Here is a 21,313-nt window from a genome sequence, read left to right as displayed (position 1 = left end):
TGTGAAAGCTTAGTGAATGGTTTGTGAGAGTTTGGAATGGTTTGAGAGTGAGTTATGAGGTTTTGATGACCTTCTGTAACCTTCTGTAGGTCTTCTGTAGAGATTCTGCTTCTGTTCTGTCTCTGTTCTGTTCTGTACTGTAGCTGTTCTGGTACTGTTCTGTAGACTGTTCTGTGGAATGTATGTGATTTTTGGGAAAGTTTTCTAGCCTTGGAAAGAGGTGAATACAAGTGCAAAAGAGCTGAAAGAAGTGGAAGAAGTAGCTGTTGAAGACTCAAGAGAAGACTAGAGTGAAGTGACAGTAGTGAGCTGTGAAGAGACACTGTAGAGGCTCTGGTGACCTTTCATATCAGACATACCTCTTGGGAGGGGTATCCACGACCTAAGAGTGATTATTGAGGGTAATTTTTGAGAGATTGTAGTGAGGATATGATGTATTATTGATGGAGTGTGTGAGAGAGAGTCAGAGATAGCCAATTCTACTGAAACAGAGTGATTGTATATGAGAGATTGAGAGAGAAGATTATGGAGATATTGAAGATGAATACTATGTGATGTATTTCCATTCAAAGATGGTGTACTTCTTTGCTTTCTTTGTTCTATTGATGGATTTTGTGAAGATGTTGAAGAATATGGTTGATTCTATTAAAATCCGTGGGAGGTCTACATGATGCTGCATGAAGATTTGTTGTGCCTGGTGTTCTTTTCTTCATTGTGATCATATGAAACATGATAAACAAGCTTGTTGATGTTACAAGATAGATTTTCTTGCAAGAGAATTCCTTTTTCCTTGGTGTTCCTCTCGGGGCTCCATGTTTTTGGTGCGCAGCCGGGGAAACTTGCCATCAACAAGCACCAAAAGAGGCTGAAAATGAAGGAATTGGCATTGCCAAGAAGAGAAGAATTCAATGGATGATTGTAAAGTTCCTTCTTCTACGGAAGAGTTGGAATTTCTCATAATCAAAGCCACTTTTCACAAGAAGTTCATCCCACAATGGCGGAAACACATCACCATCATGATGCATGCTCTATGTGGTGGACAGTTTCCTCTTCCTATTGAAGCAGCAGAAACTTGCATCTTGGTGGCAAACTGTTTGGGAACAAACTGAAGCGCAAAAACAGAGAGAATGAACATCCATGGACGATTTGGCATTCATTGAGAAGTTTCCAGACAACATCAAGTGGGAGATTGTGAAGAAGCTTCAGGAGTCTTGGTCTGTAGAGGTTCCCAGGGACAAGAAGGAAAAGAGTTGGAATTTGTTCGTGGATGCTCAACAGCAAGATACATGGGATGCTTGGTGTACTGATAATCTTCTGTTTGTTCAATTAGCAACCCACTGGAAGTTGGTAGACAGAGTGTTTTTCACAACATACACTGTTGAAACCATCAGAAGCTGGCATTACTATGATGATGGCACCACCACAATGCTCAGACGTATGCATTTTGACACCTTCAGAACCGAATACCTTCCTCTGTGCAGTGGCATGAAAGCAGAATTTAGGGACGTTGAGAGGAAAGAAGTAGAAGAAATGTTGGCAAGAGAGTCCTCCAGAGACTGAAGCCTTCTGTTAACCCTCTGTGGAGCACTAACAACATAGTGGAGCCAACCCCCTGATGAATGACGCAATAAAAAGGCAAGCGTTAGAACGAGTCCAGAGGTACGTGAGAAGAGAGAAAGCAAGAATCAGAGCCGAGAGCGAGCTCGCAGCAGAAGCCGCCTTTGACGCCCTTGCGGAACTCTTTACAGAAGTCCCAATGGCACATCAAGCCCTTCCTCCTCCTGCTGGAGGTCCACTTCCAAGCCAGATCCGTCCTGGAAATATTGATGACAGACCAGCGAATGTAGTCCCATTGCCAGTTTTTAAGGGAGAGTACAATGAAGACCCCGATCTTCATGTAGCAGAGTTTATGGTAGCATGTGTGGCTAACAATGCCAGAACCCCTGAGCATTGGTTAGCAATATTCCCCGCCACTTTCAAGGGCGCGGCGTTTCAGTGGTATGAGAGACAAGCAGCAGGAACTTTTGGCACATGGGACGACCTGAAGTTGGCCTTCCTCACTAAATTCAGGCGTGAAGGTTTTGAAGAGCGGATGAGAGAGGAATTTATGAACCTAAGTCAGTCCTCTGGAGAAAGAGTAGAAGCTTATGTCTCAAGAATGGAATCCATCCTGAAGAGGTGGACTAACCATAATCTAGATGATGGCATTCAGAAGGGAGTGTTTCTCAGAGGATTACAACCAGAAGTCTGTAAGTTTGTGGAGCTACAAAGACCAGCCACACTGCAAGCTGCAACAGAAGGTGCAAGACTGTACGATGAAGTGGAAGCTAGATTGGCGATGAATACAGGAAGAGGAGTTCTACCTCCTCTGATGCCAGGAATGATGTATCCACCAAATGCAGTCCCAGGGACTGTTCCCTATCCCTACCAACAGATGCCCCCGATATCACAGTACAGTGCACCAAATCCACAGTGGCCACAATCCATGCCTCAAATGATGGCTCAACCACAACAAACATGGTCTCAACCAATTTCCTCAATGCCAAATCAACAGCAACAGTGGAATCCTACCAACTGGAGCCAACAGCCAACAGTTCAAACAGGAGCTCTGAATCAGAACCAAAACAGAGACCCCTTTGTACCAGCCCAACCCGTTTATGCAGTAATTACAGAGACTCCTCAAAACCCTCCTGCCAGTACGTCCGGAGGAGAAAGCTTGAAGGATTATTTATCCAACTCAGTTGCAAACATCAAAAAGGAGTTGATGGATGTGATTACGGAACAACTACAGACGTTGAAAGTGAACACAGCAAGCATATCCAATGTTGGAGGAGCAGGAAGAGATGTGATGCGGTCAAATACTTGGTGTGGTAAGTGTCATCAAGCAGGCCATTTAGCCACTGAATGTACACGAAAACCAACCATCCCTGGAGCCTTCTGTTCCTACTGTTTGCGGAAGAATCATACAGATGACATTTGCTCTTTGAAGGAGATGCATGATAGGAGAAGGAAGGAAGAAGACGCAAGATTTAACTTGCTGGAATCCAAAATGACAACACAAGATATTGGACCCAAGCCTAGAGAGTTTGGTCCTAATTTCGGACCCAGAAGATTTCCCTCTCAAAGTTACAGAGGAAGACAGTCTGGCGGTGGTCAGAGATCAGAAGTGGAGTGTTACAGATGCGGAGAAAAGGGACACATCTCACCAAATTGTCCAAATCCTCGAAGGTCAGTGGATTACAAGCCCTTATGCAGTCGTTGCAAAGGAGAAGGCCACACTGCAAAAGACTGTCCAAGCCCAGCCCCAGTGAAAAACAGTGCTACTGATAGTCCGTCCAAGGCCCAAGAGCCTACCTCCAATTTAGTGGAATTGGAAGTTGCTGCCATCACGCGTGCAAAGCAGAAGGAACCACCTATCCAGAAAGAAAATAACCCTCCTGCCAGAACAGTGAAGTTCAATCTTCCACGAGAAGAACAGAACAGAACAGAGCCTAACAGTGCCGTACAGAGCACTACAGTGCCACAGAGAGTTACAGAGACAGTTACAGAGACAGGACCAGAGGTCCATGATACAGAAGAGGAGGAAGTGCCACAAGTGGCAGAAGAAGTTCCTGTAATTCCTCTGTTGGAAGAAAAAGGGAAAATGAAAATGGGTGTTGCCCCATTCCCTAATCGTTTAGAGAAGCCAGTGGATCCTATTAAGGAATACGATCTGGTTAGAGATCTAGATACCTTTAGACCAAACCTCACATTCCGACAATTATTGATGTTGTCTCCCAGTTGCCGGAAAAGGTTCAAAAGTATACTGACAAAAAGACGTGGTTTAAGGATTGCTCCCTCAACAGTGACAAAGTCCAACAAGGCTCCAGAGCCTGTAAAAGAAGTGGATGTGGCTAATGCTTTCCTAGATCCGGGTACTCCAGAGACTGGCGTGTGGATAGAAGGCTGCTTCATTGCAAATGCACTGATTGATGGTGGTTCATCAGTGAACATTATGACGGATGTTACAATGAAGGATCTAGGCTTACAAGGTGTGCAACCAACCCAATGGCTCATCAGACTGGCGGATCAGAGTAGAATCAAGCCTTTGGGCATTCTCCCATATGTGAAGACTACAGTGGCTGGAAAAGATTATTGGCTGACCTATTTGGTGGTGAAGCCAAACTCTTATGGTACATCCTATCCTCTGTTACTGGGCAGACCATGGCTTTTTGAAGCCAGAGCAAGGACGGATTGGTTCAAAGGAACTTTGACCTTGGGTAGAGGACCCAACAAAGTGGTGCTGAAACTGTATGGTTCTCAAAAAGGACATGGATCCACCTCCTTGGAATTATCTTCTGATTCCCCTAACGAGGCTACGGATGGAACATCAGCAGACGAAGATGCTGTCAAACAGATCCTTCCCAAGAAAACAGTGGCACATTCCTTAACAGTGGATACTGTAAGCCGACTTCCAAAAGATGCAAAGCCATTATCAATGGGTGAATACTTCCTGCCTGAACCAGGCATGACTTCTGAAATCACTTCTGACAGTGAGATAGAAGCATGGATGTACTGCTCTCCCTGTTACATGGCCACAGCAGAAGCAGAAGCAGAAGCCGAGACAGAGGCAGGAGAGGAGACAGAGAATCTATTCTTCTGTTACAGAGCTCTTACAGAAGCAGAAGCAGAAGCAGACGCAGAGGCAGAGACAGAGACAGAAGAGGATGAATATGATATGGACAAAGAAGGTGATGAAAGTGAGCCAGAGGGGTCTATCCCACCTAAAGAGGATACAATTGGAGACGAAGTTCCAGAAGTATCAGAAGCCGATGAGCTCATGCTATGGGACAGAATGGCAATGGTACCATTTGGTCTAGTAAATGGATCATCTTATATGCAAAACCTTTATAAGAAATGGATTAAGAAGAATAAGCCGTCTTTCAGCAGTGGCTCATGCCGTCCTAACCTATCCTTCCCAAAGAAAGATGATGATGATGCACCGTGCCAACAAGCACCAGTCCGACAAACCCAACAGAAATTAGAGGGTCCCTGCTATGTGACGTTCCTGGATGTATCATCAGAAGATGAGTCTTCAAGCCAAGAGGTAATTACTCTTGAAACCAAACCCGGAACGGCTCTAATTCCATTTCAACATCTTAAGGAGCAACCTAAGTCTACACCAAAAGAAGAAGTTGGTTCTAGTGGGACATCAGAAGAGGATACCACTCCCTTGAAGGAGTCGGATCTGTATCCAGAAGCAGTCCGTGGAACCTTCATCCGTGAAGTGGAAGGTGAAAGGCAGTTAACCTTTGTGGATGCAGAAGGCACTGAACGCCACTTGAAGGTGGGTAGTAGTCTCCCAGAAGAGGAGTTGTCAACCTTGTACAACTTGTTGAAAGAAAATTTGGACGTGTTTGCATGGTTTTACAAAGACCTAAAGGGGATTGATCCCACAATATGTCAACATCATATTGATTTGGAGCCTGATGCCAAGCCAGTACGGCAACGACAGAGGCGAATGAACCCGAATTATTCCACATTGGTGAAAGTGGAGCTGCTGAAGCTTCTGGAAGCCGAGTTCATCTATCCAGTGGCAAACAGTGAATGGGTTTCACCCATTGTGGTTGTACCCAAGAAGAATGGCAAATTGCGAATATGTGTGGATTTTCGAAAGCTTAATTCCAAGACGAAGAAGGATCATTTTCCTATCCCTTTCACAGACCAACTGTTGGACACAGTGGCAGGACATGAGCTTTATTCTCTTCTGGATGGGTTCAGTGGATACAACCAAGTCCAAATCGCAGAAGAAGACCAATCCAAAACAACCTTCACCACAGAATGGGGGACTTACACTTACCGAGTGATGCCATTTGGGCTCTGCAATGCCCCTGCTACTTTCCAACGAGTCATGATGGCTGCATTTCAAAATCATCTGCATGACTTTATTGAGGTATATTTGGATGACTTCTGTGTCTACAGTTTGATCAGTGAACACTGGGGACATTTGGAACAATGCTTTGACCGATGCCGGGAGTATGGGATTTCCCTCAACCCCGACAAATGCATCTTTGGGGTCTCTTCTGGAGTTCTGTTGGGCCACATTGTCTCTGCACAAGGGATATCAACAGACCCTGCAAAGATCGAAAACCCACCAACCTCAAACAGTTGAGGGGATTCCTAGGCCATGTGGGTTACTACAGAAGGTTCATAGCCCATTTTGCGACAAAGGCAACTTCCTTGCATAAGCTCCTGAGGAAAGATGCAGAGTTTACTTGGACGGAAGAATGTGACAAAGCCTTCCACACTCTGAAGCAGTGTCTGATAGAGGCACCCATTCTGCAACCTCCTGATTGGACGAAAGAGTTCCACGTACACACTGATGCATCAATTGAAGGCTTAGGTGCTGTCCTCTGCCAAAAGGGCTCCTCGAAGTTGGATCAACCGATCTATTATGCAAGCCGAAAAGTCACTGATAGGGAACGGAACTATACAGTGACAGAGCTGGAGTGCTTGGCAATGGTGTTTGCCCTGGAGAAGTTTCGCCACTACCTCCTATCTACCCACTTTAAAATTTATGTGGATCATGAGGCCCTGTCCTTCTTGATGAACAAAGCAGATGTGAAAGGACGAATGATGAGATGGCTCCTTCTATTCCAGGAGTTTGATTTTGAGGTGATTACTAAGCCTGGTCGTTCCCATGTCTTGGCTGATCATCTGTCGCGTATCCCACAAACTGCAGACGAGGAGTAGGATGATCCAGACCTCCCTGATGCTTCCCTATTCTTGGTAGAAACTGTCACCCCCTGGTATGCGGACATTGCTAATCTGCTGGCAACCCAACAGTACCCTCCTGGTATCTCTAGTCGGGAAAGGAAGAAGCTTATGCTAGAATTAGCCCCATACACCTTGCTAGGCGGAGCACTGTACAAGAAGGGCAAAGATGAAGTACTCAGAAGATGTGTTGCAGGAGAAGAGATTGGGATTGTTTTGAAGGCTTGCCACGACGAGCCATGTGGAGGTCACTTTGCAGGAGAAGCTACAGCCAGGAAGGCTCTGCTAGCGGGATATTGGTGGCCTACCATCCACAAAGATTCCTATGATTACTGTAAAAGATGTGATGCTTGTCAAAGAATGGGGAAACCCACGAAGACAAGTGCCATGCCATTGCAACCTATCCTTCCGTTGAAGCCGTTTGAGAAGTGGGGCATTGACTTCGTAGGTCCAATCGATCCTCCTACCAGAAGGAAACAGAACCGATACATCCTCGTATGTACGGATTATGTCACAAAGTGGTGTGAAGCTAAAGCCCTAAAGCGGGACGATGGTAACAGCGTGGCCCTGTTCATGTATGAGAATATCATCACCCGTTTTGGCAGTCCCTTAGAGCTGGTAAGTGATAGAGGCACTCATTTCCTTAACAAAGTCATGGAAGAGTTGACAGAGTTGTATAAGATCCGCCATCGCAAGTCCACTCCTTATTACCCCAGAGCCAACGGCCAAGTCGAAGTCACCAATCGCATCCTCTGCTCTATTCTGACAAGAACAATTGCTGCACATCGTCGTGATTGGGACGATCGACTTACAGAGGCCCTCTGGGCGTACAGAACCTCCCATAAAGCCACAACAGGACGGACACCCTTCCAGTTGGTGTATGGTACAGAAGCTGTTTTTCCTGTTGAATTGGAACTACCCTCTTTGAGAGTGGCGATCAAAGAGCGTTTGGGGGATGATGATTCACTGCAACGCCGTCTTCTGCACTTGGAATGTTTGGACGAAATTCGTAGGATGGCTCTACAGTGCATGGAAGCCACGCAAGCTCGACGTAAGGCTTACCATGACAGCTTCATCAAGCACAAGGAGTTCAAAGAAGGTGATTTGGTCCTAGCCTATGATTCACGCTTTGGCAAGTTTCCTGGCAAGATCCAACAGCGGTGGATGGGCCCCTATAAGGTACTTGCAGTCAACCCTAATGGCTCTGTCCAAGTACAGACCTTGGATGCCTCTGATGATCCCTTTCTGATCAATGGATATCGCCTGAAGAAGTACTTCCCTCCTTGGGGATCTTGACAATTACGGACACTTGATCTTTTCCCTCGTTGGCGCGGCACTGTACTTCTTATGATGCTATTTCTGATAGCTGTTCTTCAAACACTCCTGATGAAGTGGACGCAACCCTCTGTCCCCTCAAAACCCCCTTCCAGCCTTGATCTCTTATCTTCTATTTTCCACCAGCGACAGTGGCGAGGTGGGTTCTGACAAATGGTAGTTCTGCCATTCCCTTGCTCAATATTGAAAAAAAAAGAAGAAAAAAAAAACAAAAAAACAAAACATATCGGTCATGGGAGAAAAGGACTTAGGTCCCTGTCATGACGACCTATTCTTCGAGAAAAGGTGGAAACACCCTCGGGAATAGGGGAAAATAAGAAAAAGAAAAAAAAAAGAAGAAAAAAAAAACAAAAAAAATCTGTTATGAGAGAAAAGGAAGCAATTCCCTATCATAGCAGGCCTCGTTCCAAGAAAAGGTGGTAAACACCCTTGGGCAAGAAGCTGGCTGTGGAAAAGGTGGTAAACACCCTTGGGCGAGAAGCTGGCTGTGGAAAAGGTGGTAACACCCAGCAGTCCAGAAAGCGGATTCATTAATTGATATCCCTAGGATCCAATTCCGACGCTGCCTCCCTTGGTACGCTGTGTCCTGGGTCTCTTTGCAAAGTGACTACCTGTCCTCTAGCAGACGCTATGTTCCTATCCAACACAATGTTCGAATTTGATGGCTACCTCCCTGGGTACGCCTCTTCAACAACTGCTGACGCGATCTTCATCGACAACCCCTTGAGTGATGTGAGCTTTCATCCTAACCGGATGGGGAAGTGAGTATGGTTGCCCCCTGTATCTATCAACAGAGAGTGAGACAGAGGGTGGGGTGAGTGACCAGTCTTTTCCCTTCCAATCGAATGAGAGGTGAGAAGTGTGAATGAAGTGTTGCACGCACGGGATGGGCCTCTCAATGCACAAAGCACAATTTGTTTCTGTGCACTGCACCATAAGGCTCCCTTGCCTTCCTTCTCGCACCGTATGCCGACACAGGACAGGATGCACTGTTGCACCATCAAGTGCGCACAAGGCATACAATCTTTGCACAAGTGACTGTGAGGATTACATCAATGGGTTTCAGGAAAAGGCTGCCCTCCTGTATCTATCAACAAGAGCATGAGACAGAGGGTGGGTTGAGTGTGACTGGAGTTTCTTCAATCAATTACCGAGAGGTGAGATTGAGGGACGTTACGACATTTGGAGTCAGGTATGTTCCTGTTTCCCTATGCACCCACAGGATGGGTCTTTGTCATCATCACAAGACACATCACCCTATTTTGTACACTGCACCATAAGGCCCCCTTGCCTTCCTCCTTGCACTTATGCCAGACGGGTTGGACGCACTAATGCACCATCAACTGTGCACCCTGGCATACTCCTTCTGCATCAATTCCCCTTTGATGATTCCTCAATCGGGTATGAGATATGGGTTTCAATCATTCTTCTTCGAGTGATATCAGTCATGGGGCAAGTGACTGTTCTTTCATTTCAATTGAGTGACTGTGAGTTGAGTGCAATATCCCTCATCGACAACGAATTTCTTGCGATTCCTTCCATCAGCTACCTCCCTGGGTACTGTGGCGTGGTCCTTGCCATGACGAACGTGTGCCGAGAAGATGCCTTGGTCCCTCCAGCGCCGACAACAACACTGGACGTGCCATCAACATTCAACCCTGATTTTTGACGAAACGGGCCAAGTTTTTCTAACCCTACACTTTGGTTTCTTCGTACCGGTCATGTTTTAAGTGTGGGGAAGTTAGTGGATGGTCTATGGCGTGGTCCTAGGTCCCTGTTGCTCGGTTAACCCTATCTGTTAAGGTCTTAAGTGTGGGGACGCGTCCCTGCACGTCTACATTGCATACTCATCTGCATATGCCTTATTTTGCTCATGCATGTATGCCATGACTTGCTTTTACCCTCTTGGGGTCCCTTCCCACCCGACCGGTTATGTTCCACCCACCCTTGGGGCTGTTCCCTTGCAGTTTTCCTTCATTCCTTGATTTTCAGGTCCTTCCATGTGAATGCACCCTACGTTCACTAAAGTCCCCATCCAACCTTATAGCCCTGTTCCTTCCAATGAACGGTCCATTTTTCCTCTTTACCTACCCCTGTTCCGGTGCACGGTTTTTGAGTTATTAATTTTTGAAATATTTTACGCGAATTAGCCGGTTTTCCATGTGAACGTGCTTTTCTTGCTTCGAAACCGTGATCTGACATCATAGCCCTGACCAACGCTTCTCCCCTGATATTTTTCCTTTTTATTCCACATCATTCCGATACATGGTTTGTCCGTTATTAATTTTCCGGGTTTTCACGACTTTTTCGTGTGTATTTTTGACATTTTTTCCATGTGAACCTGCCCTATTTGTATCGGAATTCCAATTTGATTTGACACCCGTGTCCCCTGTGCCTTCCCCTACCTTTTTCCTTTTTCCTCCACCCTTTTTCAACTTCTGGATTTTTACTTATTAATTTTTAAATTACTTTTCGGGCGTATTTTTGGAGTTTTTTGCATGTGAACCCCTCCTATTTCCGCCGGAACTGCGGTTTAACGTGATAACCCTGTGCCACTCCTTTTTGCGGACATTTTTCCTTCTTACTGCATGTCATTCCGGTGAATGGTTTGTTCGATATTAATTTCCGATTCCATTTTCGGGTTTGTTTTTTGGGTTTTTCCCATGTAAACGCATCTTATCTCAGTCGGGATTATGTTTTGATGTGATAGGATTGTCGGGCACATCTTTCTGCACGGTTTTCCTTTTTTCTGTACCTCATTCCGATGCACGGATCTTTCGATATTAATTTTTAAATTGCGTTTTTGGTTCGTTTTTTGTGTTTTTTGCACGTGACTGCCCTTTACCCTTCCCGGAACCCCCGTTCCATATTTTTCTTGTTTCCCCCCTGTCGTCCTGCCCACTTTTCGTTTTTACGATATTTCGTTTTGACGTCCGGATTGGGAGTTATTAATTTTTCTTTATTTTTCTGTTTTTTTCTCGCGCTCGTTTTGCGCGTGAACGCGCCCTTTTTCGCTTTAACGCGTCTCCACGCGCCCCGGTCGTGTCCGCGTACCCCGTACCGTCATCCCAGCGTCGTTTCAATCCCGTCACGGCAAATTTTTTTACCCCGCCCCGCGCACGTGCGCGGGACGGCGATCCGCCCCCTCTTGACCCCGCGCATCCTCCCTTACCCCTGCCCGCCCACCTTTTATTTTAAAAAAAATAATAATAATAATAATAAACCAACAAACGGATACCCCCTCCCGCCAACCGTCCCTTCTCTCTCTCTCTTCTTTCTCTTTCTCTTTCTTTCTCTCTCTCTCTCTCTTTCTGTGCGTATCCATCTCCCTCCTCCTTCTCCTCCCTCCACTTCTTCCTCCCCTCCTTCTCTCCTTCCTCACGCTGCCTTCTCTCTCCTTCCTCACGCTCTCCTCCATCTCCCTCCTCCCTCTCTTCCCTCCACTTCTCCCTCCCCTCCACGACTTCCTCCTCCCACTGCTTCTCCTGCCGCCTCCTCCCCTCCTCCTACTCCTCCTTCTCCTCTTCTCCCTCTCCCTCTTCTCACTCCCTCCCTTCCTTCTCCTCTCTGCCCTTCTCCTCCTCTTCCCCTCCACCCTCGCCTCCACCCCCCAGCGCCGTCCTCCTCTCCTCCAGCTGCCGTCGTACTCCTCCAGTACGCCCGCCGTCGCCGCCCCTTCCGCCTGCGCCCGCCCACGCCTGCGCTGGACCCTGTCGCCGTGATCGCCGCCCTCGCCGCGCCTGGATCGCCTTCGACCGCGCCACCCCCTGCCGTTGGCCGTCGCCAGCCTCTGCCTGGTCGCCGCCCGGATCGCCTGGACGCCGCGCCACGTCGCGCCTCCTCGCCAGCCCCGCCGTCGCCGCCAGTATCGCCGCCACCACCTGGACACGCCGCCACTGCCGCCGACCTCCATCCTCCACCACTCCCACCTCCCTTCTCCTCTATCACCCCCACTTCCTCCTAAGGTTAGCTACTAACCTTAGTTAACTTAGGATTAATTAATCATTAACACTAACCCTAACCTAACCTAACTAAGTTGACTTAGTTAGACCTAACTTAACTAACCTAGGTAGACTAACCAGACTAGACTTAGGTTAACTTACCAGACTAGACTTAGGAAGACTAACCTGACTTACTCCTACTAACCTGACTAATGTGACTTATGTCTCATTGACTAATGTGACTAATGTGATTAATGTGACTTAATTAATCATTACATTAATTTTTCCATAAAAAAATTTCAAAAAAATTTCTAAAAATCCCTCCTGCCAGTTGCCAATTTTTGGACCTTTGTCTGCTAAGAATTGCCTTCCCTATAATTTCTGAAAAATCCATATTTCCTAAAATTACCCCTAAATTGCCAAAAAAATATAGAAAAATCATTTTAAAAATTGTAAAAATTTCTAAAAACTTCTAAAAACGTTTTAAAAAATTCCCCTCACCTCCCTTGCTCATTTTCCATTTATTCCACCATTTAAAAAAAAAATCACAACTAAAAATAAAATAAAATAAATAAAAATAACAAACCAACATAAACCAAATTAACACATCTGCTAAGGTGTTGTTTGTTGTTTCATCAGTGCTTTTTGCTTTTCCTTTACTGGGACTCTTCCGTGCGCATTCCTGCATTACATACACACCCTTCCAGGTATTTATTTTCTGTGCTTTATTTATTTTTATTTTCCCCCTTAATCACACTTAATTGTTAAAATAAACCCTTTAATTCACCCACCGTTTCCACACGCATTCGCGCTAAACACACATATTTTTTTAATTAAAATAAACCAGCCGTTCACTTCGCACGCGCTACGTGCGCTAAAGAGGCACTTTAAATTTTAAATTAAAATAAACCAGCCGTCACATGAGCACGCGCTGGCAAAAAAGCGCTCCACATCACCTTAATTGTAATCAATGAATTGCATTTAGAGACCCAGTCGGGAATCGAAGTCCGGGAATCGTATAAAAGCACCGTTTAACCTAATAATTGGTAAATAAATTTATAATAAGGAACCGCCGTTTTCTTATTAAGGTTTATCACCTAATAAAAATTCACCCATTTTTAATAATTGATTAAAATCAACCCTTCATTAAATTAAATCCCCCCTCACTGCACTTAATCCCCTTTTTAATGAACCGTTTCGTGGGATGGGTATACGCAGTCATTAGTGTTATTTTCCATGGTCCAGTCTTGGTTCTATCACAGATGTCGTATTGATATGTGTCGGATATGGTATGGTTTTGGTTTCTTGTCTTAGTTACGGTTACGGGTACGGTATGTAGTTTTTTTCTTTTATTGCCTGATACGGAGTTCAGGGTGTTTGTCTGATGCATCGCATGAAGCTTTCGGTCGCATTTGTCTCAGGGTCATGTCAAATTTTTTCTAGGATGTGGTTTGCCTGGGGTTAGTAGGTCGTGTCACGTTTTGATTGGTAATTCTCATATCCTTGGTTTTTTGTCTGTTGCTTTGCAGGCATTCTCCTTGATTGTCTGTGTTTGTGGTGTGTGTGTCACCATCTGAATGGCGCCTTCTCATGCTCCTCCCCCTATCCAGTACGTCCCATTAGTTAGTAGGGATTACTCGTCCCTACTTACTTTTGAGCCCCTCACGAAGGCAGGACTTGCTGCTTTTGTGGCCACTCCTTTTCCATTACTTCCAGAGGATCCGTCCTTATGTGATGAGTTCCTGGCCTCTTACAGCAAGAAGACAGGCGTAGTCCAAGGAATGTCTATGACATTGACGTCTCGAGGCTTAGGGAAGGCTCTGTCTTTACCCTCCAAAGGAGAACCTTTTGTAACCACTCGTCAGCTCTTCTCTAATGAAGAGATTCTCAAACTGTTGCAGAAGCAGACAAGGGAAGTCCTTGATGTTAAGAAAGTGATAAACTCTTCAGGAGTTTCGTTTTCTATGATTACTGATCCCGTATGGAAAACGATGTGTCAGTTCCTTCAGGACAGGTTCATGCCTGCCAAAACGCCATCCCACTATTTGTCCAAAGAGCTTTTCACAGCTTCCAGGATGGTGCTAAAAGGAGTTGCCATTGATTGGAGCACATACCTCCTTACTAAGATGGATCAGCATTTTGTTAAAGTCACGAGGGGTAATGTTACCAATGTTACCTACGGATCATACTTGTCTGCCTTCTTGACCTATTCAGGTTTACAGAAGACTGTACCTCCACCTCCTCCATCAGATCCAGTACCTCCTCCTCCACCTTCCGAAGAGTCAGCACCTATTGACATAGAGGATGATGATTCTCCGCCTCCCCTGGTGATACAGCGCAAACGCTTGAAGCGGGTAGCGGACAAAGCCCCTGCTGTACTTCCCTCAGTGCCTATCCCTGCTACTTCTGGCAGTGAACTCCCTGGGTATCTCACTTGCAATAATCTGTTCAGAGCACATAGAGAAGGATCCTTGGAGATCTCAGTTCCTTCCTTGAACAGTCTCGTTTCAGGAGATGCCATTCCTTTCCTCTGCAAGGATATTCAAAGTTCCATTGAGTTGTCAGTGACAGCCTGTGTTCAGCAGCTGTACGCATCTTTCTATGAGGAGCTCATGCAGTCCAAAGACCAATTGCATAAGGCAACATCTGAGTTAGCATCTGCTAAGGATACCCTAGCAGATCTATTTAAGCAAATGGAACAGCAAACCCAACTGGTTGCCACTCAAAGCGATGAGATTTCATCATTGAAGACCCAGTTATTCGAGGCTCAGTCACAGGTTACTAGCCTTTCAGCAGAGAAGGAGAGGATGTCCAGTGAAGCGAAAGAATTCCAAGTTCTTTTAGATGACAAGCTTTTAGCTTTACAGATGGCTAATGACACAGTGGCCAACCAAGCTTCCCAAATCCAGCAGTTGCAAGATCAGCTTGCAAAGTCCCGCTCTGTTCCTCCAAGCCCTCCTGTTCCATTAATTCCTTCTCTTTCATAGCAGGACTTGGCTGCCTTACAGAGATAGGCTACTTTGTGCCCTTTATTCCAAGACAAAGTGGAAAGATTGCAGTCCAGAATGGACTTGTTATGGTCTACCTTTGAATAGTTTCAGGAATATGTCTTACTTGACCATTCTTTCTTTGTCCACTACCACTTACAGAAGTTGGTCTTCTATATGAAGCTTTCCACGATGGATTTACCTTTTCCAGAGGATGGCTGGAGTGGGGCTTGGTCTGTTGAGTTGTTGACAGAGGTAGTCAGAATGCTCTTTGAAGATTCTGTCACGCCAGACACCATGTTGATGTCATACATGTATCTCCGTGGAGATTTGTTAATTCCAGATGAGGTGGATATGGCATGGTATGTGGGGGATGTGGTCTTACAGGCTGTTCTATATGTCAATCATTTGGAGTTGCGCATAGCTGATATGTTTCAGAGTTATTCCTCCAAAGTAGCTGATTGTCAGGATAATTCGTGGCATCCCATGATTGATTCAGTGGTCCTCAATCAAAGACAAAACACAGCTCCTACCTTTGTACAGAGTACTAACCAACTGAGGATGGATCTCTTAACCTATCTTTCCAAACATAATCCATTTGATGCTACTTTCTTTGATGCCTATCATAGACGATCTCTCTTAGGACCTTCTGTTCCTACCCTCCTTTATTACCAACAATTGGCTCACCGCTATGCTATATATTTTTCCCTTTGTCAAACTAATTCCACAGTAATTTTACCACTTCTTTTCCAACCTTCCAATTTCCCTCAAATTCCTATTTTCACTTACTGTTCCTTTATTGAGGATAGGGTATTTTCCCCTTCTCCACCCTGTCCTTCACCCCTCATTAATGTACCCTCTACATTTCCTATTTATCAGTTAACACCTTTCCTTAGTGATTCCTTACAAATTTCTGCCACTCCTTCTTTAACCTTTTCTTCCTTTTATGATTTTTCCTATCCTTCCCTACATCCACTTTCCCTTATTCCATTACCCTCTCCTAACACTTCCATATCTCAACCACCTCAGTTGGTTAGTGACTGTGACGGTTTTGATACTCAGATTTCCAGAAGAAGGGGATGGAGTTCGGATGATTGCCTTACAGGACCGCAGATTAATTGGCCAGTAATTCCAGGGGAATGGACAGCTTCAAGTCAAGCTTATCAAAACTATGTTCATTTTGCCCAACAATATTCACAGTCTGCAGATCCCTCAGTGAGATTAACTGCTCACTTTGCTTGGTACCTGGCGTATATGCATAGGCACTCTCATACTGATTCAAAGCCTATTCCAAAGTTGTGCATGAATGTCAATGTTAGCATTGATTCTCAACAACTGGAGATACTGTATTTTCATGCCCTCTGTTTGCCTAGCAGATACTTGGTCCTGTTGGAAAGGATGTGTTGTCTCCAATTTTTCCAAAATCCTCCTAAAAACTTTGTAGATGAATCCTTATCTATGGATCGATTTCGACAACATCAATCTTTTAAGAGGGATCATCTTCATTGATGCCTTTCCAATGTATGGTGCAAGCTTTTTAATGCCAAAACTCTTCTTTTTGAAGAAGTCATTCAGATGGTTGTGTATTAGTGTTTGTGTTGTGAGTTCATGTATGTCCTACGAACGTGGTGGTTTCCTATTGGATTTTGTGTACGAGCTCTGTTTTGGAGATTTGTCGAGATGGGGTCGTGGTTGGAGAGTTGAAGCTGATGCTGAAGAAGAAGAAGCAAACTCTTATATCCTTTACAAATTTGTGGTGATTTTTAGTTTGATAAGAGGCGTTAATTTCAAAAGAGTTTTCCTTTCTTTGTATTATATATCAGAAACAGGTTATAAGTTGGGGTTGTGTTGGATGGATTCTTTGTGAAAAGATAATGAAGATCAAAGTGCAGCTTTTCAATGAACTTGTATTCCCTTTTTCCTGGGTCGCGAGGACGCTTCCTTATTAAGTGTGGGGATATGTTGAGTGTTGAAATGACTTGTTTTTTGGCTGATTTTTGTTGTTTTTGAGAGCTGAATGGTTGATTTTATGGGATGATTGATTGATTAGGAAGTGGTTTGAGAGTGTTTTGGATGATATTGATTGTGTTTTGGAAGATCATGATGATTGTTGATGGTTCTGTGATGTTCTGATAGGTTCTGAATGGTTCTGTATACCTTCTGTTTTGTTCTGTTTTGGTCTGTTTTGTTCTGATTGTCTTCTGTAAGGAGGGAAGGAGTATTGATTGATGAAGAATGAGATATTGTGAAAGCTTAGTGAATGGTTTGTGAGAGTTTGGAATGGTTTGAGAGTGAGTTATGAGGTTTTGATGACCTTCTGTAACCTTCTGTAGGTCTTCTGTAGAGATTCTGCTTCTGTTCTGTCTCTGTTCTGTTCTGTACTGTAGCTGTTCTGGTACTGTTCTGTAGACTGTTCTGTGGAATGTATGTGATTTTTGGGAAAGTTTTCTAGCCTTGGAAAGAGGTGAATACAAGTGCAAAAGAGCTGAAAGAAGTGGAAGAAGTAGCTGTTGAAGACTCAAGAGAAGACTAGAGTGAAGTGATAGTAGTGAGCTGTGAAGAGACACTGTAGAGGCTCTGGTGACCTTTCATATCAGACATACCTCTTGGGAGGGGTATCCACGACCTAAGAGTGATTATTGAGGGTAATTTTTGAGAGATTGTAGTGAGGATATGATGTATTATTGATGGAGTGTGTGAGAGAGAGTCAGAGATAGCCAATTCTACTGAAACAGAGTGATTGTATATGAGAGATTGAGAGAGAAGATTATGGAGATATTGAAGATGAATACTATGTGATGTATTTCCATTCAAAGATGGTGTACTTCTTTGCTTTCTTTGTTCTATTGATGGATTTTGTGAAGATGTTGAAGAATATGGTTGATTCTATTAAAATCCGTGGGAGGTCTACATGATGCTGCATGAAGATTTGTTGTGCCTGGTGTTCTTTTCTTCATTGTGATCATATGAAACATGATAAACAAGCTTGTTGATGTTACAAGATAGATTTTCTTGCAAGAGAATTCCTTTTTCCTTGGTGTTCCTCTCGGGGCTCCATGGCCAATCCACTTATGCCATATCTCAACATCCCGTATAGCATCACCATCATGTGCAAACATGGCTGCTTTCAATTTTGGAATTGACGCATCAAGAGTAAACATTCTGCCATCTCTTCGGCATCTAGCAATCAATTTGCAGCCATTACCATATTCTTCAACAAAGCATCCATTTTTATTAAATCTCACCTACAAATTTTTTTCTACCATATGTTTGACGGATGATTTTTGATGCCGAGAAGTGCTTAAAAATAGCCAAAATTTAGGGGAAAAATAGACTTCGTCGAAGGCGGCGATTGCAATCAGTACGATTTTAAGAGGCAATGCCCGAAAGTGCTTAAAAGACTCACTGGATGGCAGTTGGTGAATTTTCATAAATTTTTGGCATGTCAGACGAGATTCTGGGGGATGACTAGTAGTGGAGGACTTGTCAAAGATTTTTCAGACCGCAAATCGGACACCGGATGAGGAAGAGGGAGTGCCCGGGAGGCCAAGACCCAAAAGGCCAAGTGGGAATAGGATTTAGGGTGCCCAAAGGGTATGCCTTTTGGGGGACTCCCCTTGGAGCCAAAAAAAAGAGGAATTTGTGGGGGGCGGCGTCTTTTTTTTTCGCAACATTTTGAGAGAAGGCGTCATTTTTTCATGATTGATGGACATGGGCTATGGGGCCTATAAACAACCCCCCAACTGATCTCATGCCTGATCTACATCCTATCTTCGCTTCTCATTACTTGTCTCCGTGCATGGAATGGCTGCCCGGTTGTGGAGATACATTTTCAGTATTTCTCTCTCCTCTTTCTCTCTCCTGCATAGAGGCACTTCATGTGGCAAGAATCAAGAAGAGAATCGAGAGATGGATGCTTGTCCGGGAGGCACCGGATTGTTCCAAGAGGCTGAGGAGGCTGAAGGCTAAAGATCTATGCCAAAATCCATAGCTGGTTGGTTGATACATAGTCCCAGTTAAATATTCAAAAAACCCGAAACACGCAAAAATGCGGTATGCTCTATTTTATGAAAGAATTTTGCTTGTTTTTTATCATTCATTATCTAAATGGTGTGCACATGAGCTAAAATTTTAGTTGAATGTTCCTTGCATTATGTTTGAGGGATAAAATCAGTGTTATGCAGAATGCGTATTGATTTACAGCAATTAAACATTTTTAAAATCCAAAAAACCCTAATTTTAGTAGAAATTGATAGTTTTTTTTTAAATTTTGAGTGGAAAAAATGAGTGGACATGGGATGAAATAAGAGAAAATGCTGACTTTTAGTTCCAATGATCAGTCATTAGAAAAAAACCAAAAAATACCTATTTTCTATTAAAAATAAATATAAAAAATAGAGAAAATGGAAAAAAATGGGTTTCTTGCAATCGAAAAAAATGGAAAAATAAAATCTATGTATGTCAATGTCTGACGGGGCTGAAGCATGAGGTTAAGCATTAGTTTGGACCTTGTCCTTTGTCTTAAAGTGCATATTTATTGCTTTTACATACAAAAAATGACATAAAAGAATCTCTAGACCTATTCAACGCAGCAAAATTTAAACGATGAGGGGGAGGATGATGTTATACAATAGTTTAAGCGCTAAAATAATACAAAGTCTGATTTTTCTCTTTGTGCATAACATTTAGGATGTAGTTTATTTAGAAATAATGGTTTTAGCAGCATGAGGTTCGCCTTGGTGCTAGGTTCCTACAACAACGAAACATTGTGTATTAGTGGAAATTCATTAAAAGGGTTGTTTTTGCACGACACATAGGCTGATTTCAAGCCATATTTTTTTGTGCACAAAAAGGCATACACTATTGCATGAATCATACACATGGTATCTATTTCTGGCATGCATAGCAATTGGTTGAGTTATAAATGACCCACACTGGAGAGAGTAAGGCACCCAAGCTATAGGTCTCGACGGTGGGCCCAAGGGGACAAGTAAGTGAGGAATGGTACATTACTGGAATGATATAATATTGGTACCAAGAGCGGAGTCTATTTCGTATGTGTTATATGTGTTAGCGACGCATCGAGGGGCCAATCCCCAAGGTGTAGGAGGGTCGCAGTGGGGATGCGGTAATCAGCTGAGGGGTGCCTCCTATGTTGTTCTACGTGGTGAATTACACCAAAATGTGTAGGGTCTCCCTTTGAGAGTCAGCGAAGGTTAAGGGTTGGACTACAAACATGATACAAATGCAAAATGTACGTACGATGGCAGGGCAATGTGTCCGGTAGACACTCTTGGCCGTGAGGCCGTGGGGTTCTCTTGTGCATTTTAGAGGTTCGGCTAGTGTTATAGCCAGTGCTGGCCCATTTTAGGTCCTATTAGTGGTGCATTTGCTGGGAGCCACTAGCAAGTGGTAGTTCTCGAATCTAGGGTTTTGAGGGGCCAAATATTCAATTTATGTCCTTTGACAAGGACTGTCAAGCCGAAATACAAAAAGCAGAATGTGCTGAGAGTGCTAGACAGCAGTTGGAGATTGTAAGATGCTATTCTCCTCAAAGGAGCAGCCCGTTACACATAAGTGGTAGTGGTTTTAGTAACCTAAGTGTTATAGTAGCTCTTTGAGTGCAAGTAGAAGTCTTAGTACTTCCCTTGTTTCGGTTAATCAACCCACAATAAGTGGGGGTGTAGTTGCACCTACACAAAATCATGTGGTCAATCGGTTGTAGCCATGGCACAACCCATTGCAATTCTAGTAGGTACACTGGATTTACCGGCATTAGGAGCACCTTTGCCTATTTTCCATGGGTTAGCATAAGAAGATGGAGAACTCCATATTAAGGAGTTTCGAATGCTCATGTTCAACTATCGAATCCAAGACGAAGGACACCTAATGATGTTCTTTAACATGACGTTAAAAGGAAGAGCGACAGTATGGTATTACGGTCTAGAAGCCGGATGGAACCATAACTAATAGTGTCCAATTATTCACAGCTTTCCGTAGAGAGTTTTCCCTTGAAAGGGGTGGGCAGTATTGGTTGCATGTCTTGAATGTAACACGTCAAGAGCCAAATGAGAATGTCCAAGTCTATGCCAAGAAGCTAAAGCAAGGTCTTCACAAACTTAATACTTATATTCCCATTCTAGCGACTGCATAGTTGCAATATTTCCTATATGGATTGGACTTCAATATCCAAGTGCAGCTTAGTAGTGTTGCTTTGGCTGACATTGACACTACTATTACCCATGTAGAAGAAGTAGAGTCGCGCTTGCAAGCAGCTTATGCATCAAGGATAAATTG

The sequence above is a fragment of the Lygodium microphyllum genome, chromosome 8 (assembly GCF_053477565.2).
Source record: "Lygodium microphyllum isolate KBCC chromosome 8, Lygodium_microphyllum_v1.1.10, whole genome shotgun sequence".
Lineage (NCBI taxonomy): Eukaryota > Viridiplantae > Streptophyta > Polypodiopsida > Schizaeales > Lygodiaceae > Lygodium > Lygodium microphyllum.
Note: the sequence above shows the minus strand (reverse complement) of the source record.